Source organism: Rhopalosiphum padi, chromosome 4, assembly GCF_020882245.1.
Source record: "Rhopalosiphum padi isolate XX-2018 chromosome 4, ASM2088224v1, whole genome shotgun sequence".
In the NCBI taxonomy this organism is placed as follows: Eukaryota; Metazoa; Arthropoda; class Insecta; order Hemiptera; family Aphididae; genus Rhopalosiphum; species Rhopalosiphum padi.
The window spans coordinates 26601279-26623091 of NC_083600.1; the positions used below are offsets into that span (position 1 = coordinate 26601279).

General features: G+C 26.4%; 1 protein-coding gene across 2 annotated transcripts in view; it reads left to right on the forward strand.

The window, feature by feature from the left end:
* Positions 1 to 21813, forward strand: part of LOC132929426 (hemicentin-1-like) — a 316445-nt gene that overhangs the window by 151683 nt on the left and 142949 nt on the right. The window lies entirely within an intron of this gene.

Genomic DNA, 21813 nt, shown 5'->3' on the forward strand with positions numbered 1-21813 from the left:
AATAATTTTTCGTTTTAAAACTTTAAAATGAATGCAAATTTTAAAAAAATTTTACATATAATCTAATAACAAGAAAAATCATAAAATAAATCTCATACAATATTAAATGCAAAGGATTACGTTTTAAATCAATTATATTCTTCTTGGTTTTATAACGTTGAGAAATTTTTTTGCCACTATTTTCAAAATTCTTCAACCATTTTAGTACTGAAATTTCATATTTTATAAATTTCCGATAGAATATTGTAAATGGTGTAAACAAGTGTTGATAAAATTATTATATTATCCAAGTGAAAATTCTACAATAACATAATTTTTTTTTATTCATATACATTGTGATGAGATTGGTATTGTGTGGTTTTATCTAATACTAAACAAGTTTTGTAGTAAATAATACTCGACCTGTGTACAGTACGATACTCATGCGTAGGTAATAGGCATATTGCAGGCTTGACTTTTATGTATATTATCAATAATTACTATACATATAACGAAAATATAGAATATTATTGTTGTAACCTCAAATAGAGAAATATAAGCATGGAAAATGACAATAAGTGATAATAACGTAGGTGTTATGTACAAAGTCCACTTATTGTTCCAAAAAGGGTCATACTGAAAAAATTCCACTACCTTTCTGTTGATGTTATTTCTCAATATCTAATTAATATGCACACTTCATGTTTAACTTCAAAAGCATTAATCAAAATGAGTAATGAATAAAGCAAATTTATATAAGAGCTACTTATAATAAGTAATATTTACTTTCAGAATTTAATAATAGATTAATTTATAATTGTTTATTTGTGTATCTTTATGTAAATTGTCACTATTTCATTGACAATTATTATTACGATGAAAAGTAGCTGGTGTGTATTTCAAATATTATAAATACAATGTGTTTGCGTTAAAAATGGTTAACTTTGGTTAAGCACATATTATTTAAAGTTCAAATATAATTAAAAATGTGTATCATTCTGTAATTTATTTTTAGGTACAATAGTCTTTCAAGTAAATTGTTATATTTTATTTTTAAAAAACTCATATAAAAATCCTATTTATTTTGTATTGTTCTTATTATTCAAATTTGAACCATGAAATTTATTTTAATAAATTAAATACAATTAAGTTATTTTATTATACAATTATTAGCGTTAAACTTCGATTACAATTTTGTATAATTTAAAAATAAAATATAATGTCATGTGTATCACGATTATTCAAAATATTTATATATTTTTCAATGAGATTTGAGTTATTATGATAGCTGATAATTATCTTCGATACTATAATAAATGATATGGTTTTTTAATTAACACTTAAATATTTTATTTTATCCGTGCTTATCAAACCACTTTGCTTACTTTACAAATACTTCGATCAATTAAACAATTTTTATGTGTTTATTTTATTATTTATTTATTAGTTTAGTGAAATCGATTTATTTTCTAAAATAAATATCTAATATAGTAAACAAAAAAAAAACCACACAAAACTGATTGAAATCTATAAAATTCACCTACATTATATAATATAATGAATTTACTATGATTTATAATACCTATTATCTATCACATAACTTGAAATGGTCAAATGAGATTAGGAAATATCAGGCTTGAATAAAATCTTAGATTAAATTAAATTATGAATAATTTATTGCTTTTCGTAATGAAATCATTTACGAATATAATTTTTATTGTGCTCTTTGAAATAATTTAAATACTTGTAGCATTAATTTGAATACCTACTTATTATAGTAGAATATTATACAATATATAGATAGTCTGATTTGTTACACAATGGTAAAATATTTAAAAATAATAATTATTTTTTGTTTAATATTTATTTTTGGACAGTAAAAATATAATATTTTGGACTAAACAACTTACTACATGCATATCTATGAACTTTAATATAATAGTTTAATTTGTATACATCATTTTTTACAGTTTTAATTTAGTTAACTTATTAGTTATCATGTTTATTAGTTATGTTGAATAATTCACTCGATTAATTTTACATATACATGAAATGCTAAAATAATTAAATTGGATACAGTTAATAATATAAAATACCAGTATTTAATTGATATAAGACTTTAAAAGCATACATATAGAAAACATTTTGATAAAATCTATTGGTAAATGATTGATAGTAGTAATGAATTATAATTAATATAACTAATATTTGACTTATTTTAACTAAACAACCAAATTCTAGTATTTTATTATTTATTTATTTTTTTTTTACCCTTGTAGGTTTGTTATGTTTATTTTATTAACATTTAAATGTTTTGGGATTAATTAACATACACAAATGCGGTAAAACTCGTAAAAAACATAATATTGACTTTAAACTGTTATATATAGTCGTAAATGATAAACTATGTATATACGTATGTCGTATATATTTATACTTATATTATAGCAATGTGGAGTTGTGTAATGGGTTTCGTGATGTGACCTGAGTGTGCGTGTGTGGACGTTTAGTAACTGCGATGACAATTTGGTTTAAAGATGATGTTTTAATTAAGGAAGTAGTTTAATGGTAGCTATGAGAAACTGGGAAATAGCAGTAGAATTAGACAGTCACAGGGGGTCGGAGAGTGCTGGTTGAGCCGAAGAGGCAAGTGGAAGAGTCAGTCCAGTTAAGAGTAATGTAGACAATATTAAACCGAGTTAAATATTATTTTATAAATAAATGGCACGTATAGTATGTACGTAATTTAAGTATTATATTGTATGACGAAAAGCCGTAATACTATCGCAATCACCGTTATACCTATGAGTACATCTATTGTGATCCACTAATGCTAGGTTTATTATCGATTACTCGGAAATTGGAATTCATATATTTGATCCATTCCGAATGTAGAACACATATCAATATGATAGTATAGTAATATTTAATCATTTATTTTGTTATATTTTGTACAAGTTTGACACATCATGCTGTGCTTATAATTTTTTTTATTATCAATCAATTTTATTATTATCTCGGTAAATATTCTAGTGTGTATCAAATGGTACAATAAAAAATATTTGTCTCTATTTTTATAATAATTATTGATTAATAATTTAATATGACTCAAAGTTTCATCGCCGGATAACTCTTTTTCTGGAGGCCTCAGCTTTTTTAAAATGTTTGTGATTCATTAAATTTGTTTTATTAACTTTATAAACAGCATTTGTGCATACAATGTAAAAGACAGATATAAATGTATAGATTTTTCAAACTTTAAATTTAAAAAAATATATACACTTAACCATGATAGTTATTATATTTATTTTATTATTATTGTATTATATGACATATTGTGTGGAATAATTATTTATTGTTTAACAATTTTCAAGGTTTCTAGGCAGGATAATGACAACGTAAATACATTTATTAAATTGCCATTGTAGACTAACATAGACTACAACACACGTTTGATGCTTTTGAATATATCGTTTATATCTTTAATTCAAAAAGGCAACAGAATTATCTGTTATCGTCAACAGACATATTTCGTATTCATAACACAGACAGTGTTTTTAAGTTTTGAATTTACGATTATCAAAGGCATTTACATTCATATTGTTTACGGTGCGTTACTTACCAATCAAGCTTATCAATAAAACATAAAATTTTATGTTTACGGGTTTTCTGAATTTCACCTTTGCATATAGTTATATCGAAAACTGTATACACTTGCAGTCTACTTAATCCATATATAATATCGGTAGTGCGAAATATAATATAATAAAATAATCATTAATAAACTCTCATGTGATATAACTCTTTGTGAATCGACATTAGCCGTAGTTTCCATAAATTATCATAATAATTATAGTGTATGCTATACACCTTTTAGAATTATTGGTTGGCCATAGAAATGTGCAAATGCTATCGCCCATCACATATATAATATTATTTTATATGCAATAATAGTATTATGTATTATTTTACAGTAAATCGTATCTGTGTAGTAAATTAGCCGTGCATTCGAACAAAATAATTAATAAAAGTAAAAAACAACTTTGAAATAAATGATTATTATAATATGATTTGTTTATACACCATGTACATAGGTAACTACAATTATTGATGGGTGGTAATTATTGAAAAATGTACGTAATTTTAACGAAATATATCTACATGTTATGTTTGTTCAAGTGCACAACTGTACAAGTAGGTACGTTCTGGTTAAGGAACTTATGATATATTTTCATAATTGCAATAAGAAACTTACGCTGTTGAGGTGTTATGTAAAAATAAATTTGGACTTTGCGATTTTTAATTATATTAATTTATAAGTTTATAAACTATAAGTAAGTGTAATAATGTATATTATTTATTTATACACATACAGTCTGTACGTGTATCACATGTTGATTTATTATACATATAATTATGGTTTTAAGTCGTTGGAGAAGTTGTATTATCAATTAAAAGTAAATAATACCTCATAATTCATACATCGTGTACTGTACTCTATCAAACTATATAGTATACCATACTAATTAAACAATCATCACTGTAACATTATGTACATTTATTTTATATATTAATTTTGTACATATATCTAGCAAATTTAAACGTGATGGAATGAATACACTTTTACGAGCTTTATAAAGCCAGCAGTAAAAATATATTTTAAATACCTATCTAAAAGTTTTTAAAATGTTATTTTATATAGCAAATGATAATTTAAGTTAAAATATATTTCAATTTTCTACGAATAATATATTTTAAATTTAACAAAATATTAAGTTATTTCATGAGAATTAATTGTTAATTTATGTATGAACATTCAAAGAAGTAAAAGTTGTAAATTTTAATGCTCATAAAAATATGATGCAGCTTTATGCTTAATTTTAGTTAAAACAATTTATAATGATACCCATTTTTACGATTTTAACAAATATTCGTAGAAATTTAACTTCAAGTGCTTATAAAAAAAAAATGTGACTCATGACAATGTATTTTCTATATATTTTATGGTAAGAACAACTAATGAGGAAACTTGTATAACATAATATAATTCAAGCTGTTTTGTTCACAAACAAAAATTCCATGATGCATAAAAAAGAACAAATTCGAAAAATTTAAACGTCTATAGATATCACAATGAGAACCAAACATTGTGAAACTATTTAGTAAAAGACAATACAATTATTTGATACAAACTTTTCCGTTTCTTCTTTATTTTTTCAAGATTATTTTTAAAAAGACTGATGGAACAAATTTTAAATTTAACCCACCAAAGAATCAACTACAGTCAATTTTTTGTCACATATTACTCTCCAAATTAAAATAATTTTTCTATTATAAACATTGTCTTTAGACACAAAACAATAAAAAAAAAAAAAAAAAAAAAGCTATACGCATATGTTCCATTAAAAATCTTATATTTTCTTTGTAATAAAATTTTAGTATACAATATCGTCGAATGGGTAAACTCTTTGAAGAATTTTAATATGTAAAATAAGTATAATAAAATTTTGTTTTAATTTACTGAACTCCAAATATATAATAGTATACGCGTGTACCAACATACTAAAGAAAATGTTTACTCTATAAATTAATGAGTTGCATGAAGTATACAGCTTTGTTAAGGTATCGTATAATGTAATGTGCTTCATCCGTTTAATTGCATTTCGTAGTTTTCATGTAAACTAATATTATTATTATAGCAGAACGGCTTGAGGTTTTAAATATTTTATTAAAAGAGGTAATTTTTAAATTTTCTGTCTGATTTTACTATAGTAAGTAAATGCTTTAAAATATTAAAAACATTAAGCCAATTTAAGAAAACATAATTTTTAATGAGTTTAATCCAGAATTATTGTCTGGATGAGATGTTTTATTGTTTTAATTATCACAAATACTGTTTCAATAGGAGATAATATGTAAAAACCCATTCCATATTTTTGTTTATATTAATTTATCATGAAATGTAATAATGTTCAACAACAATTTATTTTTAAGATACAATATATTTTTATTTTTAAAAGTTTATAACTTTGATGTTTGATATTTATAATTGATACTCGTATTATAAGCAGCTCTGAAACATTATAATTTGAATCATTAGTTAGTATGTTTTATTATCACTATTTTTTTTCTGCAGTTTATATTTGAAAATTTAAAATAATATTGGAACTTATTAATAGAGATAACTAATTTATATTTAATAATACTCAAATACGTATACTCAGTGTATTTTTTTTTTGCGAATACATTAAAACATGTTTTCAAAGTAAATTTAACAAAACTTTAATAAGCTTTACAGGCAAGTTACATACTTATAACAATTATTGTGTTCAGAGTAAGTATATTTGAATGATAGACCTGAGATGTATATTTCACTAATCATTTAATAATATATATGACAAACTATTGCAATAAAATATATTATTTTTAAAAAATTACTTCTTAAATAAAACAAATAAATGTATCTATCATTTTTATTTTAAAGTTATCTCTTTTATATTTGTCTACAGAGCTATGAAATGCAGCTATTTATTTAAACACGTGTACAATTAGATTTAGAACTTTTCAGTAAAAAGCAAGTGTGTTTTGTTATTTAAAAGAAAAAAATAAGATTTTAGTTATCTAAGTTAAAAGAAAAGATTAAAATGTCAACAAGTAGATATTGCGTATATAATTATTAATATTGAATAAATGTATCTATACTATATTACTATTATTATAATAGTGAGTTGTTCATAAATATATCACTGCAAAATCTTTATTGGAATTCATATTTCAAAATGATTAATACTAAAACCCATTTTATAAAACCATGTTTTTTATTTATTTATAGTATACAATTTTAAATATATTAATTTTCTTTTTTTATTATTAAAATTTTAATACAGAAATAAATACAAATTCAAGTATGTATTTTTCATAGACATAATATAATGTTTTTTTTTTTTATTTTAACTCCAAATATTAATTATTATAAATATTTGAAGCGACTGTGCCACTATTATTTTTTATTTACTAACAGACCAATTGCATTGTTCCAATGTACCGAATGATCAAAACATCAGTAATGTTTTTTTTCTACAATTTATTATGAAATAAGCACATCTTATAATATTTAATAGTTTAGTTATTTTTTATTATTTGGTATTTTTAATGTGGACAGAATATCAAAAGCCATTATTTTTATTTATTTTTTTTTTAATAAGGCATAAAACTCGTCTACTTCTAAGTTATTATGTATACGTACAAGTATTTCATTTAAAGTACAATTGAGCAACGATTATGACTACACAATTGTTGAGAATAAATAGTATTTTCATTTTATATTTTTAAATTTTAAATTTAAATCAATTGTATTAAGTACTTTGGACAATGCATATATATTTATTTTATCGTATTATACTAATACGTTATGCATACAGTACATTATTTTAGGTTTTATTTTTAATTGTATAAATATTTAAATTCATGTTTACTGTATTTTTTTTTTTTGGTTATCCTCACCTCTCTGGTTTTCAATTAGTATAGACAATCGACACTCCACTCTGATATAAAATATATATTAGCAAATATTATATTTGTATACTTAGATATATTATGTTATTCATTGACTTTTATACACTTTTTATTATGATTTAAATAGGTACCTCAATTGTTTTCCTCAAAATAACGTATTATATTATAAATTCTATTATTTTTATTTCGTTATCGGGTTATTTTGTAGGAGTATTAGATTTCACTATGACCCAATATCGATTGTCCTCAGACATAAACCAAGTCCAAGAAGATGAGTGTTTGCCTGACAATAATGATAAGGTGAGAAAACAATTTCTCCGTAATCCTATGGTCAGATCGCATAGCTTCGGATTTATAATATCTGTAAAATCCAGAAGCCCATGTTAAAATGTCCCCGTCAAACTGTAGAGACTCTAAGCAGTCGAATCACGTATGAACCAGTAGCCTTTTATTATGATAAGCCGATTTTATCTCATCGATTTTTATCCACATTTATACTCGTATACTCCAAATTGGTTTTTCGGGATCATCTCACACTCCTCTCTATATAATAGTATTCCAAATGATCATAAATATATATATTTATTATATTATATCTTTATAGTGTACATTTTTGGAAATTTACGCAATGCTAAAAGATAATTGAATACAATGTAAATTATTTTCAATTTGAAGTTTAGCTTGAATAGTCATCGAAACGAAACATATCTTTCTGCACCGGACGTGTATAAAAATATTTAGTATTTTACACATTAGATAGGCGTTTTACTAGTTGAGATTATTACTTGTATAATAATACTTATATAATGCAAATGGTTTTTTGATCACGCAATGGTTAAAAAAAAATGTTTCCAACATTATTAATTTGATACTTTTAGTGTTATTGTATTCATATAGCCACAAATTTCTATTTATCTTTTGTATGATTATGCTATCAAAATAAATTTTAGCTTCCTAATTCAATTGGACAGTTTTATATAACGGTCAATTTAACAGTTGTAGTTTTCCACCATTTTAGACGAAATCGGCGTTACCGCGCTTAACACGACACCACTTGATTCTTATTATCTACTTACTAATGGAACCTTCTCAAGTGCGGTGTATTAACCGACACGTGAATACCTTTTTCTGCTTGACCCCAGCGACCTGTTATTTTCTGTATCGCAGAAACACTTCCATAAACATTGTATTTTGTAAAATATTATATAAAATCGTTTTTTATAGTTAGTATATGAGTACACCAGCTACATTATATTGTAAATATATTTACAATACGATATAATTACGATTGTAATCGTGTGCACACATTCCATCCAATTTATTAAAAATTATTTTCATTTTATCCATTTACATAGACATGTTATGTTTTTAACGAATATTATAAGCATGCAATTATTAAATTCTATGATATTATACTATGTATTACAAAATAGATGTTTGGAGATCAATACATAATATATTATATAATCATATCAACTATGTTCTAACGAAATTCATTTTATCCGATATATTTTAATTCATTACAAGTACGTAGTTATATTAATTATTTATTTAATATCACACTTTTAATTAATCATAAATCATTGACATTCATTTTATATTATAAAACAATATTATAATCATCATAATGAGTTCGCGTTTCTGAAGCTTTTTAAAAATTCAATATCAAATGCGCCGTTATAAAAATATTTATGAATCATTATTATTTATACGCACTCATGATTTGCACTGTTTGCTAAAGTCTAAAGTTCCTTCATTTTTAAATTTTCAATTTCATCACGGAAAAAAGACGTCGATTAGTCTCTTTTGGTGTTGGTGTCACAATTTGCATAGTGCTTATAGCATATTCTTCGTCGGTAGCCCGAGTTCTTATAGTGAACAAATCGAACAATGAAAAGTCATTAACCATTTAATAGTATTCGTCATCCATTTAAGCCCTGAATATTGTTCTCATAAAAATCTAACCGTATATTGGAGTTTTCCGTTTACAATCACATATTTACATCAAACGATAATTTGTTAAAAATAAACATTATATACCAAAATATTTTCATTAAACATAGTTTGACAAAAACCGTGGTTTTTATTACTTTAACTTTTATTCCATGAAAGTTGTTTAGAATTTATCGAATTTTCTGGAATTATCTTATTTCATGAAACTATAGTAGTTCATTAAAATTCGTTATGGTAAATTGACGATTATAAAATTTAATTTTTTTCCTAACATTCTTAATTAATAATATTTTATATTTTAATATATTTATTTAAATATTGTATTAATTAAATCTGCGTAATTTTTGTTTTTGTCGTTATATTATATATAATTATTACAAACATCACTATATACCTATCATTAAAAACATAATATCACTAAATGGGTTATCAGTAAGCGAAAAAACAATAAAAATGTTTTTATATTGTATAAGCTCTAGATAAAATATTTCATAAAATATTATAAGACATCATCACAAAAGTTATATTAAGTATTTGAAAGTCACAAATTTTAAATACCTACGTATGACAAAATAAAATATATTTTTTTGTAGATACGAAAACATAATGTTTGACTTGGATATCCATAATAATTGTGAGCTACTTTGTTTTTTTTTGTGAGAGAATGCCGCGCTTTTCATTTTGAGTACTTCAATTAAAAATTCCATTAAATATCCGTATTTTTGATTCAGAAACACTATGTGTTTATATTTTTTGTGTATGTGTGTGATTGTTATACAAATATAACGTCATACAACGAATTGCTATTTATTATACTGGGATAAAAATAAAACACGTGCTGTTGATATAAAGCATTTAAATTCGTATTTTTCAAAAATTCGTAATAATAAAAAAAAAAGTATCAATGCAAATAAATGTACAAAGTCAGTACTTTTATCAACTTTTGCATTAAGCGTCAGTACTTTTCAATAGTAAAATACATGCGGATTGTTCACACGATTATGGCAGCAAAATATATACTGACCCCACGCCAAATTCAAATATTATTCAAATGTGCTATAATAATATATTGGGGTTAGTAATCATCCATCAATCATCGCACGCATTTACACACTGTTTTTGCTGATCGATACTGTCGACCATCATTACAATGCAAGAGTTTCGTAGGTTTGCGGACCATAATTTATTTCTACTTTATCTGTAATTTTGATATATTTTTATTACGTACAAACGAAAATTATTTCGTTTGTACACTATTTGAAGTTAAGCGAATGGTTATAAGATTATGAAATTGTTCAAAGGTTCATTATTCATTCAATGGAATTTATCATTATATAATACATATAAAATAATAGCCATATATACTTATATAATTGAATTAATTTTGGTTATCTGTTGTGATTTACTTATCTAGCAGAGACGTTATATTTTCCTAGGCATTTTGGTTTTTTTACTGGAGTTCGAACGAATTCCTTGTATAGCGATATATTGGTGAAATAATGATGTCAGTTTATCTTACTTCGAACTTAACATTTTATGAATACAATTATAACAACTAGCCAAAAGTATATAAGCAATATAATGAAACAAAATTAAAAAAATTAAAATATCTTATCGATATTTATGTAGTAAATACATTTTCTGGGATAAACACGAGGTTTTCGAGTGCATAAGATATGCACCTCAGTGCAAAGGATCAAAAGTGTTAGAGATTTGTATTGCAATAACGGATATGAAGTGTTCGATTTATATATGACTGTGCATTGCTTTATGACAGTTGATTTCTTTGATCCATCTGGTGCAGGAAACGCGGTGTACCATACATAATCCCATTGAGGATCCAGAAGATTTTTTTTTTAAAGTCCCCTTTGTGCAAACGATGTGTCTGACAAATAATAAAAAAAAAATTGGGGAGGAACTCAAAAGAAATACACGACAGTCGAGTACACTTTCACGTTCGGTAGATCAACAAATAAAACGAAGTAGTTTATTTTTATTCCTCAATTTCCTAGTAAATTTTTAAGTCAATAATAAAAAAAAAAGTATTGAATTGTAAGTACACGACCATTTGAGGTTTATTTCTATTTTTAATTTCTCATGTACCGTATGTCTACATATATTTTTGCATATTGATCTTAAGCACAGGTGGTTAATTACTAATAATCAAACCTAATTATCTTATAAAATGTATTCTTAAAAGAAATTCCATGAAAAACATTTAAAATATTAACGATTTATTTATGTTTAGTTTTCTGAATATGTATTATACATTTGAATTTAGTAACTAATGCGTTAACAAAATATACTAACGGTACATATCGATATATTTAAAAATTAAACATAAATATACTAATATACGATTTACTTGTGTATTATTAATTTTAATTTAAAGTACCTATTATTCAAAAATAATAATATAATTTAAGTTATTATAATTATAAATACAATTTAAAAAAAAAAATTGTTGTTTAACTTGAAACGTGTCAAGTAAAAATGTTATTTTAATTGTATATTTTTATTATATATAAAGTAATTAAATATAATATTATTACGTTTGCATCAATGCGTTTTGTATTAGATGACTATTGAAATATGTAAATATTAGTATATTACTCGGAAGTGTTGGTACGCGAAATACTATAAATTTATTTCGCAATAAAAAAATCAACTTTTTCATCAATATTTTCTCCATGACGAGTTCATCGGATACCTTCAGATAAACAATGTTTACGATTTCCAACACCGAAATAGTCGTTTACGTTTATTTATAGTAATGCGATTTTTACTGCGCAGTAACGATTGTGCAAAGCAAGAAGAATAATTTCGGTCTAAAACGGTCATAAATATCGCGTACCTTTGAGCAAATCGTTTTCACCATCAAGGCTATATAATAGGTTATTTTCTCGGGATAATTTGCTTAGATTTTATCGTATCGTGCGGAGTAGGCACTCGTTCATATAATAATCTCATAATTCAAATTATACAGCTTTGAGATTTCGGGCAATTAGAAAATAAAAACTTTCATTACGTACTGCAATAGCAGCAGTACCAGTATAGCAGTATAACTCTACTGAAAGTCGATCGCCGCGTGTCCGAATTCTACGTCACCGATGGCCCGTAATAATAATAATAATAACAACATAAAAGACTATACAGCCTGCAATTCCCCCCTCCCCCCGGGCTCGTTCCGACGGGTTAACCTCGGGCGGACGGTCGCGTCGTCAGTGTAGTGTCGTGTCCTATATAATATTATTTTATTATACAACGGCTATGTGTATATATTATGTGTGTGTGTGTAAATAGTGATGGCGGAATGGCGTTGAACAATGAAGGATAAGAGGCGCGCAGTCGAGGTGTCGGAGCAAATCATCAGTCAAACAGGACGTTTTAATATCGTCAAGATATCCATTAAAATCGGTTGTCGGCGGCGGCTGGGTGGAGAGAGTTTCTGGCGCGAGTGAAAAAGAAACGGTAGGGCGCGCGCGAGCATAAAATAAAAAATAAATATAAGTTACGAACACGATATTTTTTTGCGACGGCATACCTCGTCCACGCCAAAAATCGTATTGTATATTTTACAGGTAAGAATTAGGGGGTGAAACGAAACGAAAATATGATCGGAGCACTGTACCTGCCACAATTATATAATAATAATGTATATAATCTATACGCCCGCCCGCCGCCGACCGCCCGTGTTCTAATTAAAACCATCGGCGTGTTTGGCCGATTGTTCGAGCGGACCAATTTCGTTGCGTGCCGTTCGGTGTGTGTATATATATATACACATCGTGTACTAATAATATTATAATATATACACCTTAAATCATTATTATTATTATTATTATTCATACTAATAATAATAACAACAACAATGATAATAGTAACGATATTATATTATTATAATGTGTTGTATACACCGCAGACCGCCGCCGATTGATTGTCAGGCACAGTCACTAAAAATGAATTAATACCTACGCGATATTAATATTCCGTATAGTCCGACACTCGGACAATGATAATAGCGGACGTTTCGCGGCCGATTCGACGCTCGTGCAGTCGTATTCGTTTTGTTTCGGTCCGTGTTTTCGAGCGCGGAGCACCGATCGCGTTTGACACCCAATATAATATAATAATAATAATAATACTATACGACGGTTATTATTCGCATTTGTCGGAACGGATAAAAGAATTTCGACGATAATGATTTGTCGGACATGCAATTTAATGGCGTATCGCCACAACAGGAAAACGGTAATCGCTATACGACTATACTATTATTATTTCCGGCACGGGCTAAAAAAAATAAAAAATACATTAAAAATTAAAAACCCATCAAACGCCACGTGAAACTATCATAATTATTATTACAACGTATCATTTAAGTACATACGGAATTTATTATTTTACCGCTGTAGTGATGTTTTTCAAAGTAAACATATTATATTTTAATCGGTTAATTATATTTAATTTCAGTCAGAAGAGTTGCACGTGCGTAAATATATTACGCACACGTGTAGGTATAATATGTAAATACATAACGCTACGTATAATGTATATGCACGTAGGTGTAATATTCATGTATATGTATGGCACTATATTGCGTGGGGCGTAATTGTACGTAAATAGTATATACCTATTTTTCATAGAATTGTTCTTATAATATCAATGCAACCTGCAGATCTCGAGAAGCTCACGAAAACAATAGACGTGAAAAAATACATTTAAGTACCTTAACGTTAAAATACTCAACATTATGTATCAAAAAGCATTTATTTAAACGATAAAAAACATTTTTTTTTACATGTATTCAGAAAAAATCAGAATATAAACATATTTTTGTTTACGTAAATAAGACACTTTAGTAATCAATAATAATGTCTGTTCAAAATTGTTAAGAAACTTGTCATGAAATCACCCTCAGAGAATTCTCGTAACAAATGTACCAAATGTTTCCGGTTGGTAACCAAGTAACCAACAAATACGTAAAAAAAAACCAAAACTATTAGCCAAATATAATCGTACGCCTACATCATCTACATACTGCAACCACCATAATATTGTTTTAAAACAATATTATTGTTACCGGAGATATGCGATGTACCCCTTCCCCTTACGCAATACCGTATTTACGAATGCGGACGATAGCATAATACAATATAATATTTTACAAATTACATAACATTTGAATAATTTTCATTACGAATTACAATATTATTTAACAGTATGAAATGTTTATGTTGTAATAATTACCGACTTTGCGGTAAATATAGGTATGCGACTGACACGAGTCCGTCGAGTCCATTACCTATTAATTTCCAATAATACATAATATCAATAATATGCACACATAAAAGTAAATATAAACATTTAAAAAAATTTGTATTTAGTCGGGTGTACACTGTACAAGTATTTAGTTTAACAATAATAAGCTCTCTGTTGTGAAATAATAAATTATGAATCTCGTACCTATAATTATACATATATTATTTTAAGTCACGACATTGTTTCAATATTAATAAATAAGAATGAAGTTGCTATAATATTTCGTATTAAGTTTGATCTAATAATATAGTACTATCCAAAATTACATAGGTAAAATTGTAAAATTTCAAACAGATTTTAAACACTATTCAAATTGATACTGTTAATATAACATCAAAATAATTACGTTTACGCTGTACAATTCAGTTTTATCGCTAGGTTTATAGAAAATACGTATTATTTTTAATCGAAGAAAATCTATAGAAATAGGTATTTTAACTTAAAAAAATAAAATAAAAATAATAGGTACCAATTTTAAGGATGTGAAAGGATTTTTTCCCTGTGTTTACCTATAATATTATTTCAGAATCCCTCAGGGGATATGAATTTTCGATAGTAGGAAGAAACTAATTTCATTGTTTACACTCGTTAAACAATTCGTTTGACTTGTTAAAATTTTTGAAGTGAAATAGAAAAATAATATCTACAGCAGATCTATGTATAGTCGTATTAATAATAAATATATGCATAATCACTAAGTCGACGATAGTATATAATTTCATAAAATGTTTAATAATATACCTGATGGCTGATATAGTTTATGGTTTTGTTGTCTAATCAATATGAGTGTAAACCTTAAGGATAAAATTAAATTTTTAAAATTCTATTTTTGGTTCCCTTAATTTTCAATGATAATTTAATTTGTCATTTGATAATTATTACTTTACGTAGAATTTTAAATCAATAATATAAATAAAAATTCGTACATGTTATATGATTATATGAATAAGTCACGATTAACCAATATAATAATTCAACGAAATGAATGTTACTATTGTCCGCATAAATTTAACAACGAAAATAAAATAAACCTTTTTATGGACACCCCGGAGAATATGATACCTAAATAATTTAAAATATATAACACATTTTCAAATTTTACGATTTGGGGTAAATTTAATTGGAATAATTTGCACCGTACCGGTATTTATTGTTATTAGACGGTAGTGCCATATTATATACTACCAAAAATATATTATTAAAAAAAAAATACGAATTTAATTATACTTAGCTTGTACATTATTAATATTTTTAATAATATTATGTTGTACACGGTATACTCGTATAGTCTTATGTGGGAAACATCGGACTAACTAAAAATCTTAGCTGATGGGTATTGTTTGAATTAATAACTACTGATAGTATTGATATTAATACTATCTTGGTTAATATCATTGAAGTTTAATTTTAGTAAATTTTACTATGAACAATATAATTTTTAAATCAATTATTTGCAAGTCCATAAGTCGGAATTTAATACTTACCACTATAGAATCGTTTTGTATTGATATTTTAAGACACATGTCCTACTCTAAAAGTAATTGGTTTATTTGGTAGTTTTCTTTGACATACTGTTCGATATTCGTTACCAATAAAATTCATCGCAAGTTATACGTACAACTATCACTGAAACCAGTGGCGTAACTTTGAATCTTAAACATATTGTTTTTCTTATTGTATTTACAAAATTAATAGTGGTGGACATTGTGGCATCCTTTACCCTTGAAATAATCAATTTATGTATGTTAACATTATAATATAATATTCCTTGAGGTTTTGTAAGATTGTACGATTAGTGAAAATGTATCAAATTATTTACACTATCCGTATTATAATAATATATATATATATATTATAATTATTACGCATAACGAGTACATTTTTATACTTAAAACCATACTTTTGTACATCATGAAAACTTATATTACAGGAGAATATATTATAAACAGTGTTAGTTGCGATGGAGGCATAAGAATAGATAAAAAATTCTATTAACTCACTGTAGGTATACGTTTTTTTTCGGTTCAATATACGGATCAGCCCATCTGCACACTGTGCCGAGGCATTTAGCAGACAAAGTACATTTCGTAATTAAAGCTGGGAAAACGGGAAGTCTTTTACTTTTTACGAACAAGTTGGAAAAATACAAACGGAGCAATTGTTTGATCCACAAATAGTTTTTTCAACAACTAAAAAGCTTACTACGTCGACTATGTATGATAAAAAAGGAAAAATGTAGGTAGCTAATCTACTGCGCAGTAGGTATTGATTGTATCTCGTCATTAAGTAAGTGACTGTAATATAATATGTGCTAAATTTGAATTTTATTGTAACCCAAGACAAATTGTCAGCCTATATTAATAATTTATTTTATAGTATAGTATTGATATTAAAAAAAAAAAATTTATTTTACTATTAGTAATGTAGTAAATTGAAATAATTCTTTCCGAAAACATTGCTTTTTAAAATTGTTATTGCATTATGTATAAAAATCTGAGTATAATAATGTACGTTTAAATATCTTATTTCATTCAAATTTGAACTTCAATATAAGTCAATAGACAAAATGCTTAGAAAAGAGTAAGAATATTTTGAAAATACAATAATTATATTATATCTAACCGTTTTTTGTGTTTGATTTTCACCAAAAAAAAAAAATAAATAAAAATATTTCTATCAAAAATGTGTTTTGCGTATAAATTCCGTAAAAGTTTTTATTTTTTTCCCAAGTATTTTGAAAATACTGGAAATATTTACTTTTGACCCCATAGTGTACCAACTATATCTAATTTTCCATTAAAACTACTTTTAAAGTTTAAAATCGGAACATTTTTATAGCTCCAAAAGGTGATGACTGACAGAAAAAAAAATACACGCACACATCATAGTAAAATCAATACATTCATCGTCCCTCTCAGAATCTAAAATGTAATCATTGTTGCGTTACATAAATAAACACATGAGCACGTCAATTGATATACATATATATCCTGGAATTTCAGAATTTTTTCAAGTCACTGCTTTTTTTGTTAGTATATACATTTTGACATTAAGCCTGGATTTTGACCAAATTTATGAACATTCGCTGCGTTATTCAATGCAAATCTCACACTGTCATCCTCGACGCTCGCCCTATAGTACAAAATCAACTTATTTACTTACGGTAATATACTTCGTTGGATGTTTTTTATACATAAATAATAATAGTAATGCTTTATAAAAATATAGCATACAATTTCCATATATACATACATACACAGTAAACACATACGTACACGATAGAATTATAAGTACCCAGTCGTCTCGATGACATTATAATATTTATACAGGATACGTTTTCTTTAAAACAGATTCGGTTTTTATGAATGCATCGTATTCAAATAAATTAACGATGCGAACTGTTCAATTATAAAAAAAACATAAATGGAAATATTATCATTTAAGTCCAAAAAACTTATAGAATTACCACGACAATATTATGACCGTTATTAATGAGATACAGAAATAAATTGAAAACAAAACCGTTTTGTACTTTCGACCATGAGGTCCTCTGCAAATGCGCAGACTTAGTCTAGGCGTTATTGCGTGCACCGTATGTGTGTGATACTGATACATACTTTGTTAATCTACATGTGAATTCTGGTATGCCTTGTAATCGTATGAGATAATAATAATAACAACAACAAGCTGGGCATAATGTGCTTGGTCTTAGGTTAGTTATACCATCCATTATGCTTTAACGATTGTTTGGAAAATAACGAAATAAATTTATAGCCGGAAACTCTGGATGAAGAACATCTATAAATTGTCATTTGACTATTATATATGTATGCATAATATAATATTTTAATGGATCGTTCATCATAAAGCATATTAAATTTATGATTTTACTAAAAAAAATATTTAAATTAAAATGTTCTTCATTTTTTTTTTTTTTTTTTGTAACAATTTATTATAACGTTATTAAAATACCGATACAAACGTCTAAACCAGTAAGGTATTATAAACGTTAAAAATAAAATTTAGTGACTAATGTTTACTTAAATCACAGTCATTATATTATAATAATAGGTAATAGTGTAATATATTTATATGCATAGAGTATAAAAGTGTGCGTGCTTATGAAACAAAAGCGAATTTGGTAACAATAATTATGGATGAGACGATTTCAAAATAATTATTTTGAAAAATCGCATAGTTGTATTTGTAATAAATATCATGTCATAAATCATAGTGATACTTATTGATTTAAACTGCATGCACAGTATTATATTGCATAATATAGATTATAGATTTTTGAACTGAATATTGGGATGTTGAAAAACGGTTTACTAATAATGTTTGATTGAACGAGGCAAGACTATTATGTTACATCGTCGGTATTGGATTATAAAATCAATCTATGTTAAACTAGTATAAAAAATTGATGATGGAAATTGAGACACGAGGTGAAAGGTTCAAAATGCGATATTGTATCCAAGAAAAATGATGCAAAGGAAACCAGATAAGTCATTGAATAATGTATATATATATTATATAAAATAAGAACACTATTATACACGTTGTATAATAATTATCTGCCGAAGGAAATAAAAATCAACTACATTATTATTATGTATCACACGTGTAGTTTCGTGTATATTTAGTAATAAAATGGTGATAAATTATAGTAATATATATTACTTTAATATTAGTCAGGTATAATAATATATTATAATATATTAGCCCGTGAATTATATCGTTCTTGCGTATCACCAAAGTTTAACAAAATACTATTATTGTGAATTAAGTACCTATACGACAAAATAATAGCTAATTACTTGGATTTTGTACAAACCTTGAAAACTACATATAATTAATAAATTACAACTTCTAATTATAATAATTAATTATATTATATTATTATTTTATTAAATATATAGTGATTAATTATATATAACTATTAATATAGTCATTAATTAATAGTTAATAAATAATCTATATAGTAGCTATTTAGATAGTTGTCTGAGAATGTAAAAAAGAGAGATATGTTGACTTTGAATATTTGAAACACAATAATTTCAACTATTTACTGATTAATTTAAAATAAAACCTTAATTTATGATATTGGATAAAACAAAATGTTATGTAGATTTTTGGCTAAATGTAGGTCGTTGCGAGCGGCTTTTGTTGGAATTTGGAATTTCAAACAATTCGACACGGTTAAAGATATGCCAGAGTACCTACCATACCCAATAATTCGGTTAGAAATTGTAGAAAAATGTGTGGGCTATAAACATGTGTAGAAATTAATTTTCAAAACAAAAACTGAATTAGAACATTTTTGGTTATGAATCCGCTAAGTGGCAACAAACCTCAGCTGCCGCGAGTCTTTTTTAAAATACCACCACCGTTGTGCCTTGGAAATCGACTCGCAGGATATCATTGTTTATCGGAAACTCACACCATACAACAGGTCGTCTAGTTCCGACAGTGTTGGAAAGTGATAGTCAATACTCGATCATATTATAACAGAACTTCGTATAGTGCACGCTATCTTTTTCTAAAAATATTGTTATCATTGTTATTAAATTTCTCTCGCTGTTAACGGATATAATAATATATAAACTAAGTTGCATGCCATCTTTTTCTAACGATATTGGAATTCTCTCTCTGCTATATCAGTTCATTTCTCTCTATAATAATGTGTCTATTACGCCGGAACCGGCTCAACGACATTTGCCAAAAGTTTTTGACAAATGTCGTCGTTCCGAATCACCTATTTTTGGACTTAACACTTCAGCGACTGTTTGCGAGATATTCGGCTGGTAAAAATTATTGTGCGCCGTATCATACAGAAGTGTTGAACGTTTATTATTGCTATTATCATGTACGAATGACGGATAAAAAATGTATCGACATACCATTATTTAAAAAAAATAAGCGCATACCTACTTATAATCTACATTCACATTATATTATACATTGCACCAACAGCGGTGACACAGCGAACGAGCTTTATACAAATTGTGATTTATTGAGTGAAGGTAATAATCATGATATTAGTATATGTATAGACATACGCAAAATATTGGCATAACACTACGTCGTGAACGATTCGTATGGTAATATTATTATTTATTATTCGAACGGCACATATTATTACTTATTATAGAGTGTTATAATAAATGTATAATAATGATGCGTAGTGCACATAAAAGAACCGCAATTTTTCCATCACCTACGCAAAACGATCCTTCACACTAGATAATTATAGATCGCAATCACGATGGCATACGCCCGTTTTTATTCTGTTTGTCCGCTACTAGGAATAAAATAATAATATTACTGCACAATTATTATTACAACTGCATTGCTGTTACTCCGGTCTGACAGTGTGTGTCGGTTGCGACAATACTATATACCAAAGACGCTATATTTCAATTTTAAAATAAGGCCGCCCAAGTTTTTCCACCATAATTATAGGTCTCGCACAACGATGTCATTACACAATTCAGGAGTGTTATTTTTTACACGGGATACAAAACAAATTTACTTCTAGCATAATAAGGGCTATTTCCTTTGTTCGTGAACTCCATCCTTTCATCAATATATTCTCACAATTTTTGGGTGATGTAAGTCGATTTATCGTAAATAATTCACCACATACAAATTAATTGCAATAATTTTACTAAACGACTTCTGTTGAGACACTACAATGTTATTATATTCATAAAAACCATGCTTAGTAACAAATATTTAATTTTGATATTGCCAACCAATAGTCAATATTTTTTTAAATGTTCATTATTTATTTAACTATAATATTATTCACTACTTTAGGTTTTGCAGTACTGGCGTGTCGTTACTGCGCTAGTACCTATACAATCAATACAAACGAATATCATATGGCTAAACATTTATACTTGTGGTTGTATGATAAAATTGTGTCTGTTTTATTTTAATTTGGTTTGAGTGAACTTTTGGCATCATTGTTAAATACTGGATATTATTATTGAAAAATTAATGGAAACTTACCGTTAACTATCGTTACTAATAGCCACT